An 11,095-nucleotide genomic window follows, 5' to 3' on the forward strand; every position below is an offset into this window, starting at 1 on the left:
CAGACAGCCCTTTGAAAATTGGCTGGAAAGGAAGTCCGCTTGCTTGATAATTAAGGAGTCAGAAGTAAAATTCAGATTATTTTTCGAAAAAGGGAATCCAGTGAATCAGAACCGAAACGGCGATCAACAAATCTACTCTCCGGCACCCAAATCATTGCAGCTAACTTTAATAGCAACAGTGCAATATACACTGGTTTCAGGAGCACAGTGAATCAGGAATTCACGCCATACTACAGAATATCACAAGAATAAACGTTTTATCAACTGTGGAAACGAATCGCAAACTGAGCATTTCTCTCCCCATTGTCTGTCTCATGTCTGGCTATGAGAGGGCTTGTTAAACAATCCAAATCATCATAAATTAAACTGTACATTACGCAACTGTTATCAGTAATGGAGGAGTCTTTATTTGTTTGTGATTGACAGCTCTGTGAGAAAATTCAAGGAAATGCAGCGGATTCAAGGCAATTCCACCTATTTATTTATTTACTTTGCGGTTCCCAATCTCTCAATACGGAATGTCGGGTCATTAAAATCTCTCTCTAGAACTTTATGCAATACGGAATAAATGGTCTTAATTATCTAGAATTATATTTAATTGTCGCGTGGGTCAATTTATTATTTTGAACTCCCATTTTATCATGATCTGAGCACTAAATTTACAGAAAATCATTCTTTTGATGTGATGCCACGTAAAATGCTTTCTTTTTTTGCAAGGGCGCCGCTGTATAAGTTAATGTTTAAATGGTTAAATCACATATTTTCCCATTCATATTCACGCTAATCTGCCCTCACAGTATTTGGCAGCAATCCAGTCAGGGAGGCTCGAACACCCAATGTTATTTACAGGAAGCATCTGTGGGTTCTGTGCAGTAAATCAAAGAACTGTTTCCTCATTACTAACGGCTTGGCTGCAAGCCAACTTCAAATCCTTAACATCGTCAATGAAGCCTATTCATAAACAAATCTACCCAGCAACAACACTGGAGTCAATTATATTTTTTCAGTTGTGGAACTATGTGAACTGTTCCCATCTCAGAAAAGGAAATGAATCCAGTGTCACAGCCACCCTGTTCGTGAAAACAGTCCACTGGGGAACCTGTCCAGCACATCAACACATTGTAATAGATAGATAGATAAACAGATAGATAGATAGACAGACAGACAGACAGACAGACAGAGATAGTCTCAGAGAGAAAGAGAGGATGCATTCTGAAATAGATAAATATGCTTGTTTCTGTGGATGGAGGGACAGCTGCAGTGATGTAGGAATGGATGGATAGTTGGATGTCTGATTGTTATGTTTAAAGGGCCGATGAACAGATTGGACATATGGATAGATGGGCAGGAAATATACTGTTCTACATTCACATCTTTGTGATCGACTGCTCCTGACATGAAGCAGCCCGTTTCCTACATTTGCGTCAGTCTGAAGCCTCAGTCCTTCCCGATTTTCTGGTTCATTTCTACCTCGAGGGTACCCAGAACTAATAAGATCAATTCACCAAGAAAATTCTAGAGATGTCACTGCGGGACTGATGATCCTTCTCTGCTGCTGGTAAATTTTCGTCTCAAACATATAAAGGGAGAATATGGCTGTGTTCAGAGGAGACGATTGTAATATTTCTGAACATGTGGTCCTTTCATGTACAACTAAGCTCTCAATATATCCTCACCCGAATTACTTCAGTCAAAGCAGAAATATAGCAAACCATTGGACACAATGTTTTCCACTTCCCAACGTAAACACTTATTTCTCTGAGAATGTTCCAGTCATACCATTCCAAACAGCACGGATCCAAAGGTATATGAATTGTAACGTTCTTTACCGCCATATATTCATTGTAAGTCATTGCCACAGTAAAATATATCCTGTGGGTATTACACACTGTGGTCACAATTTCAAATGTCCTTAAATCCTTTAACAACACTCCCCAGAGCCTCTCTATTCAGTCTATGAATACACTAAATGAACTGTTCACGAGTTCAGTATTTCAGTGTGATTTAATCAGGTTGATGATAGAGGGTCACTGTGATAAGAAACTAAGAAATAGGAACAGGAGTCGGCCATTCAGCCCTTCGAGCCTGGTCCGCCATTCAACAAGATCATAAGATCATATGGTTGTGGCCTTAACTCCACTTTCCTGCCTGTCCCCCATAACTCTTGTCTCCCTCCAACAGTATGAGAACAGAAGAATTAGGCGCAGGATGGAGACATGTGGTTGGAATGGACATGATATATCAACCGGACAGAGCTGAGTCGGTGATGTTGGTGATTTCAATCACAGTTTTGAGGATGATTCTCAGGCCAGTGCTCGACAGCATGAGGTTAATGCAGAATCCTGCTTCTCAACCGGTTGCACATCTGTTTTAGGCTTGTTTAGTGTCAGGAGAACTGCAGTATGGATATAAAGCGTCCAATAAGATACCAGTGTGGAAATATTCAGTAATTAGCTTTCCCCACAAATTTCTGCTCCGAATTTATACCTTGACACCCTTTCCGAATGCTCTAACTCCCTGCAAAATGTATTGTTCATGATGAGGTATAATTGGTGATATGTATTTAGGGGAATGGCGCCGACTTTATCATTCTTGATTGACTCCTCCGCCTTGTGGAAGAGGCTGTCTCCCACAATATAAAATTATTAATCTGGTTTGAGAACAGTTCCCATTCCCGCTACCAGGAGTAACAAACTGTCTCTGCGCCAACTGACAGAAACAGATCGACGGAGAGACATTTCTAGATCAATCGATATTTCCCTCTTGTACAAGGAGGAGGGGTCAATCGGGTTTAAGATTCAAAACAAATGATATTTCTCAATATTTCTGTTCTTCATCGAGTTTCCCAAACATGAGATGTTTCTCAATCCATTGATGGTTCCAATCTATTGATAGATCCACAACCATGAATTTTCTCAAACAATTGATAGTTTGCAACCAACTGATGTCTCTCCATCAATGAATCCCAATTCTTTCACCACTCTCAATCGATTGATGTATCTCAATCTATTAATGATCACCAAATATTTAACGATTCTCAGTCCACTGAAGTTTCCTTTGTAGAAAATGGCCGACTTTGTCCACATAGCCTTTGAATTATTGTGAAGTTCTGGATTACCTACTAAATGATTGATTGATACAGTACAATTCCAGAATGGCAGAGCTTTTCTGGTGTTGGATTCAAGGTCACACCCACAGTCAGTGTCTGTACTACCGGTCATACAGTACATAACGGGGGGATACCTGAGAGGTCTGGACTCAGTCTGATTTAACACTGTATCGAGATCAAAAGTTCAACTGTTGAATGCCTGGAGTTCTATTTCCCTATTCCACCCTGATCTATATTTTAATTAGCATTGACACTTGATCATCAGCCACAGATCAGTTGGTAGCACCTTGCCCTCTCAGGTTTCAGTTTCAAGCCCTACTCCAGGACGTGAACACAAAAATGACACTGACTCTCCAGTCGAGTGCTGCACTGTCAGAGATACCATTTTAAGGATGGGACATGAAACCGAGGCGCTGTCTGCCCTCTCAGGTGTAAAAGATCCCATGGCACTATTTCGAACTAGTGCAATGGAGTTATCCCCGGTGTCCTGATCAATATTTATCCCACAACCAACATCACAAAAACAGATTATCTGGTCATTATCGCATTGCTATTTGTGGAGGGGCCGAATGGCCTACTCCTGCTCCTAATTCGTGTGCTCGTATGTTTGTTGTGTGAAATTGGCCACTGTACTTCCTACATTACAGAAGTGACGACACTTCACAAGTAGTTCATTGACTGTAAAGCTTTTGAGACGTCCTGTGGTCGTGAAAGGCGCTATATAAATGCAACGTCTTTCTTTTGTTCTTTTTATTAACAATAGATGTTAAAAAAGGAGTGTTGGAATGAGCCAGGAACTCATACACTCCTAGAATGATAAAGCTAAGAAGGAGGCCATTCAGCCTTTTAGGCCTGTGCCAACTCTTTGATAAATCGATCCAATTATTCCAATACCCACTGCTACTTCCACAGAGTGGTGCAACTCTTTTTCAATTTGAAATATTTATTAAATTTCCTTTTAAAAGTTATTATTCAATCTGCTTCCACCATGCTTTCAGGCAGTGCATTCCAAATCATAACAATTCCCTCTTTCATTTATATTCCCCCTCATATCGCCTACAGTCAGAGAGTTACTTACGGCACAGAACGAGGCCATCGGCCCATTGAGTCCACAGAGCTATTCAATTAGCCCCATTCCCCCACGCACCCTCATAGCCCTGCAAGTCTATTTACTTCAAGTGGTCATCCAATTCCATTTTGAAGTCATTTCTAGTCTTCGCTTCCACTCCCCATGTGGGCAGCGAGATCCAGATCATTCCCACCCACCGCACAAAAAGTGCTTCCTCATATTCCCCCTGCATCACTTACCCAAACCTTCAATCTGTGTCCCCTAGTCCTTGTACCATTAGTTAATGTGAACGGTTTTTCCTTCTCTAATTTACCTAAGTCTTTCATAATCTAGTACATTTCTGTCAAATTTCCCCCCAATCTCCTTTCTTCTAAGGAGAATAACCCCAGTTTCTCCAACCGAACCTTGTAACTAAAATCCTCCATCCCTGGAACCATTCTGATAAATTTCTCTCAAGGACCTTCACATCCTTCCAAAGGTGTGGTGATCAGAACTGGATGCAATACCCCAGTTGTGGCCTAACCAGAGCTTTATGGAAGTTTAGCATAACTTCCCTGCTTATGTTCTCAATGCCTCTGCTTATGAAGCCCAAGATCAAATATGCTTTACTAAGAACACACTCAATATGTCCTGCCACCTTCAAAGATCGATGCACATGCACTCCAAAGTCCCTCTGTTCCTGCACAATCTTTAGAATTGTGCCATTAAGTACATATTGCCTCTCCCTATTCCTTCTGCCAAAATACATCACCACGCGCTTGTATTAAATTCCATCTGCCACTTATCTGCTCTCTCTGCTCGCCTATCTAAGTCCTGTTTATATCATCCTCACTGTTTTCCAGGCCTTAAGATTTGGTGTCATCAGCAAGTTTTGAGATTCTACTCCATTTCCACTTGAATCTGTGTCCTCTGGTTATCAACCCTTCTACCACTGGATATATTTTCAGTTTATTTATTCTATCCAGCCTCTTCATGATTTTGAATGTCTCTATGACATCCCCTTTTAACATTCTCTGCTTTCAGCAGAACAATCTCAGCTTCTCCAGCCTCTTCATGTAACTGAAATCTTTCACCCAAAGTATCATTTTCGAAAATCTTTCTGGACCCTCTTCAATGCCTCGATGTCCTTCTGAAAATTTGACGCCCCGAAATGGGCACAATACTCCAGCTGGGGCCGACTGGTGTTTTGTAAAAGTTTATCCTAATCCTTATTTTTCTATTGGAGTAGTCTATGGTCTAGTGCAATGAGAACTGAGACAAAAGCTAAGTTAATATCAACAGATACATGGCACGGTGTACTAATAGCTGAGACAGGATCTAGTGTAATATAAATTGACACATTATGCAATGAAATACTAAAAGATACATTATCTAGGGTAATGTAGACGGAGATGTGACGTCGTATCCTATAAACAGCGAAATCATCTTGTGCAATAAATTTAGAGCCTTGGTCAAATTTATTAAATGATCTGAAATTACGTTTTGAATAGAAGGAAATAAAATGCTAAAACATAATTTGTGAAGATAATCATCTATCTTTGTCGAATCCACACACACGCACATACACGCATGTGCAGTTATATGTGTGTTTGTGTGTGCTCGATTCGGTTTAGGTTATTCCGATGTCGCGGCTGAGAGCTATAGAATTCAGTGGATTTTAGGACCCTGCGGCAGTCCAAACGGCTGTGCGGTGTCACAGTTCCAGACTCTGTCTGATGCAGTCAGTTAGTTCGAGGAAGGCTAAATAGAAAAGCCTACATCCTTGAACAAGAAAAAGAAACCATGAGCAATTATCACAGTACAACACGAATACGAATTAGTAAAATTTATCACAACAGTTTGTCACTGCGTAGTAAAAAAAAAGACATGCTCTGTTGCTCACTGTTAGTTCTGTCCTTCAATTCCAGTTTATCTCTGAAAGATTGTTACATTACTCCAGCTGAGGCTTACCAGTGTTTTGCAAAAGGTTAGCATAATGATTATTTTTCTACTGGAATGGACTATGGCCGAGTGCAATGAGAACTGAGGCACAGATTACTGCAATATAGACAGATACATGGTCCTGTCGAGCACATTACATTGCACTAAACCCTGTTTACATTACATCACACTCGGCCCTATTTCTTGTCTCCGTTTTCAATGCAGAAAAGTGTGCCTCATAGTATAATATACAAGATTCTGCCTCAGTTATTACTGTACTAGACCATCTCTCTCTCTTATATTTCCCTACCTCCTCCCTCAGTTATTAACCATGTTTCTATTTCCATTGCACTGGACCCTAACTCAGTTATCATTTGACTAAATAAATTCTCTGCTGGTATTTCACTAGACCCTTCCTCTGTTTGTGTTGCACTAGACCCTGTGTCATTTATTACTCCATTGGACCATGTCCCTGTTTACATTACACTAGAAATTATCTCAGTTGGCACTGCTTTAGAAATCTCTTTGTTTATATTGCACATGACTCATTCTAGATTATTACGACACGAGACCATGCATCTGCTCAGATTACGCTAAACTGTGTCTCAGTTATTTCTGCTCTGGACCATATCTCTGTTTAGATTATACTAGGCCTGCTCCATCTTACTACATTAGACCATGTGCAATTATTAGTGCAGGAGACTATTTATCTGTTTATAATACATTATGCTATTCTCAGTTATTATAGCACTAACTCATGTCCCACCTATATTGCACTAGATCATGTTGTATTTTTATATTATGCTAGGCCATGCGTTAGTTACTACTGCACGATTATACCACACTAAACCATGTCACTTCGTCTCGGAGGTTAGCTTGCGTCTCAGTTATTAATGAATTGAACCGTAAATATATTGGAGGACGGCGAGGAGTAGATAGTGAAGGTAACAGGCTAAAAGGGAAGTTTGTGGAAACAGAAATGGTGTTGAATTCACTGAAAAGCAGCAACCGTTTTATTCCTTTGCAAAAGAGGGAAATAATAAATCAGTCATTTACAGATTTTCACATCAGGTACAGGCAGTTTCATTTTTACCATCACTTGCATAAATCATCACACACTCGAGGTATATACCAGCAGCTACTGTGTGATGGTGAGGTGATCACTTAACAGAGACAGGTGGGTCGCTGCTTATTTCCCTCGATCTGCAATTACATTTTGAATTTAATAAATGCAAAAAGAAAGATCAGTGAAGCTAATTATTTCTATTTGTGGAATTGAAAGCAATATGATGTGTTTTGTTCACATACACAAACACATAAATAAGTAAACACTTGCAGGTTATTTTGCTGGAAGTGTGAAGCCAGGGGCTCAATGGGCACTGTGCTAATGAAACACCCTGTTTGAATGTCTGCATTTAGCACACAATTTTGATCCTAATTGATAATTACCACAATTGTATTTGCCTGAAGGTGCTAAACCAGAGACCTGCAGATTTAGCTCTCAAGTGCTGATTAACCACAATTTTCTTGAAACAGTCTATGTGGGTTCCATGAACCCACTTCTCGTACAAGTGTTGGGTGGCCTGGCTGACACACAGTGACATGTTTACGGATGGCTCAGGAGCCAACTGAGAGTGTGCACAGATTCTCAGATACAGCATTGTAGGTCCTGGTGAAGGAGATCCTGGGGAGGCAGGATATCCTGTACCGCAATGGGGCAGGACACCACCTCATTCAACTGTCTCACTATCCTGCAGCAACTGGGGCTGCTCTGCCTGGCCTCATGTCCTCCCCTCCATTCAGCCAACCAGCAAGGTGCCAATGATCAAGTACTTCTTTTCTCCCGTTGACTTCGATAAGGTTAAGTCGCACAGCTCTTACACTTCTTGAGTGAGGCCTTCAGAGAATTTCCAAGAATAAATTTTGATAGGGTGTTGGAAAAGTCGGAAAAGTGTCCCAGAATTTCTCCGGATGGGTTTCAAAAGTCCGCTTCAAACTTCCAGCAACCAATGGACAATAAAAGGTGATGTACCTTTAAGTAGCACAGAATACCTCTGCAGCAACGTTTTACTCCCAATCAGCTGGTTGTTGTTTAGAGAGAGGGTTGGCCAAGTGCTAGTTACCAAAATGGTGTGCAGCCGATTTAATAAGCGTTAACAGAAGATTTTCAGTAACAATCAGCTGCAGACTGATCCTCCGTATCCTAGTCCAAGTGTCAACTCTTTTACCAAGACATTATCTTCCATTAAACTCAGGCTAAATCAATGTTTCAGCTAGAGATCCCACCTTGGCTCCATTGGAGCCTACATCGCACTTAAAGTATCAGGGACGTCCCCCCTCTACCATCCTCCCCCGACAATGTCTTTCAGGTGACATCATGAAACAATAGTCTCGCCTCTCCCTCTTCTCTGTTGATGTGGCTATTAAAGTTCCCATAGTTCCCACACTGTGTCCTGATCAACATTCCTCCCTTCAACCATGGTTTGACATCCTTCCATCTACATGCAGCAAACCATTTATTAAGGTGGTGTGTCTTCTCTTGGTGTGCCTTTGCTGAGGGCTGTGAAGGCCAATCATTGAGGGGCAGCTGCTGCCACAAGTGCCACAACTTAATCAACCAAAATCAATGAAAATACATTGACAGATGTTCAGTCACTTTGCTCTATTATTGATGTTTCTGGGCACAAATCGGCCACGTTCATCTGGAAATAGTTGCACCACACATTTTGGGACCTCTGAGAGAAGGTGATGATCTTGTACATCAATGCTAGTTGTTTCTTGGTGTATTACGACCAGAAACAGTAACTGACATCGACATTTTCACAATAGGAGTAATGGCCAAATACAACCACCAGGTGTCAGTGAAAGCCCGATTGTTGACATTACATGAAACAGGTGCTGCCTCAGTTATTACTGTACTGAACCCTGTATCTGTTTCTATTAGACTAGACTCGGTCTCAGTTTATATGAAGCTAGAGCCGGCTTCAGTCAATATTACACTAGCTGTTGTCCCTGTTTATATTACACTAGGTCATTGTCCTATTTGTATGCCGACAAACGTTGTCTCTGATCAAATAAAAAACAGCCCATGCCTCAGTTATTTCTATATTGGCCCAAACTCAAGTGTTAATATACTGGACCATGTTTCTGCTTGTATCACACAATGCCCTGTCTAGGTTATTACTGCACTAGACCACGTTTCTGTTTATATCACACAATGCCCTGTCTCTGTACTGTAATTAACCATCTCTCTGTTACGACTACATGTTACCCTGTCGCACCTATTGCTGCACTGTCCATGTCTCAGCTCATAGAAATCGAGGTCTTGTATCAGTAATTACTGCACTAGGGTCTGTATCAGTTTATAATACACAATGATCTCCATCAGTTAAAACTGCACTGGACCTTGTCTCAGGTTTTCTTATACTAGATGCTGTTTCACTTTATACGACACTATACAATGTCCCTGTTCACATGACACAAGACTCTGTCTGAATTTTTACTGCACTCGACTCATTTTTTCTTATGCTAGATCATGCATCTGTTTGAATTACACTAGACCATGTCTGTTAATACTACACGGGACCCAATATTAGTTTTTACTGCTCTAGGCCCTGTCTCAGTAATTACTGAACCAGACCCAGTGTTGGTTTATATTACTATAGGTCCTGCATCAATAATTGGTGCACTAGGCCCTCTCTCAGTATTCCTGCACAAGACCCTGTCCCTGATCATATTGCATCAGTTATTAGTTATCAGTTATTAGTTATCAGTTATTAGTTATCAGTTATTCTCTCGGTTGCAACTGCCCTGCACCCTGTCTCAGCTGTTACTACAAAGGACCATGTCTCCGTTTATATTAAAGTCGGCAAAGTCTCTGTTATTACTGCACCAAACCCTGTGTCTGTTTATACCACACTAAACCCAGTCTTAATTAACGATGGACTCGTCCATGTCTCCATCTATATTACACTGGACCATGCCCCTGTTATCACTCTACGGGAACATGTCTCTGTTCGCATTCAACTAAATCCTCTCATTTCGTTAATATTGTGGTTATTTTATGCTAGGATCTCTCTCTTTCTCGATCTCTCTCTCTGTTGATATTACACTAGATCCCCTCGCTGTTTATATTAATGTTGACCCTGTCTCTCTTCATATTACGCTGGGCCCCTTCTCTGTTTGAATGACACTATATGTAGTTTGTGTTCATATCACACAAGGCCCAGTCTCTGTTTATATTACACCAGGCTCTTGCTCTGTTCATATGATATTAGGCTTCTCTGTTTATAGTCTATTAGACCATGTCCCTGTGATTACTCCACTGAAACATGTCCCTTTATATTAAACTAGGTCTCTCTCTTCATTAATATTCTGCTGGACCCTGTCTCTGTTAATATTGCACTGGACCCTCTCCGTTTATATTACATTAGATCCCGAAATCGTGCCTCAGTTTATATTACACTAGACCTGCGTCAGTTGTCACTGGATTTCGTCATGTCTCTGTTTATATTACACTAGACCCGATCTCTGTTCTTACTGCAATAGGCCCTATCTCTGTTCTTTTACACTAGATCCTGTCTCTGTTTATATTGCACTATATCCTATTACAGTTCTGAATGCAGTGTGTCCTGTCTCAGTTTATATTACACTAAGCCCTGTCTCAGTTCATATTGCATTCGACCCTGTCTCAATTATCATTGGACTTCGCCTTATCTCTGTTCATATTGCTCTGGATCCTGTCTCTGTTTCTATTACACTAGGCACTGCCTCTATTCATATTTAACAAGATCATGTCTCAATTTATATTACACTAGACTCTGCCTCTGTTTGTATTAAACTGCACCCAGTCTCTGTTTAAATAACACGACACACTGTCACATTTTACGTTACACTCGACCATGTCTCAGTTATCAGTGTCACCATGTCTCTGTTTATATTACGCTAGACTCTGTCTCTGTACTTACTGCACTGGGCCCTGTCTCTGTTTATTTTGC

Source organism: Heterodontus francisci, chromosome 34 (genome assembly GCF_036365525.1).
Source record: "Heterodontus francisci isolate sHetFra1 chromosome 34, sHetFra1.hap1, whole genome shotgun sequence".
Classification (NCBI taxonomy): domain Eukaryota; kingdom Metazoa; phylum Chordata; class Chondrichthyes; order Heterodontiformes; family Heterodontidae; genus Heterodontus; species Heterodontus francisci.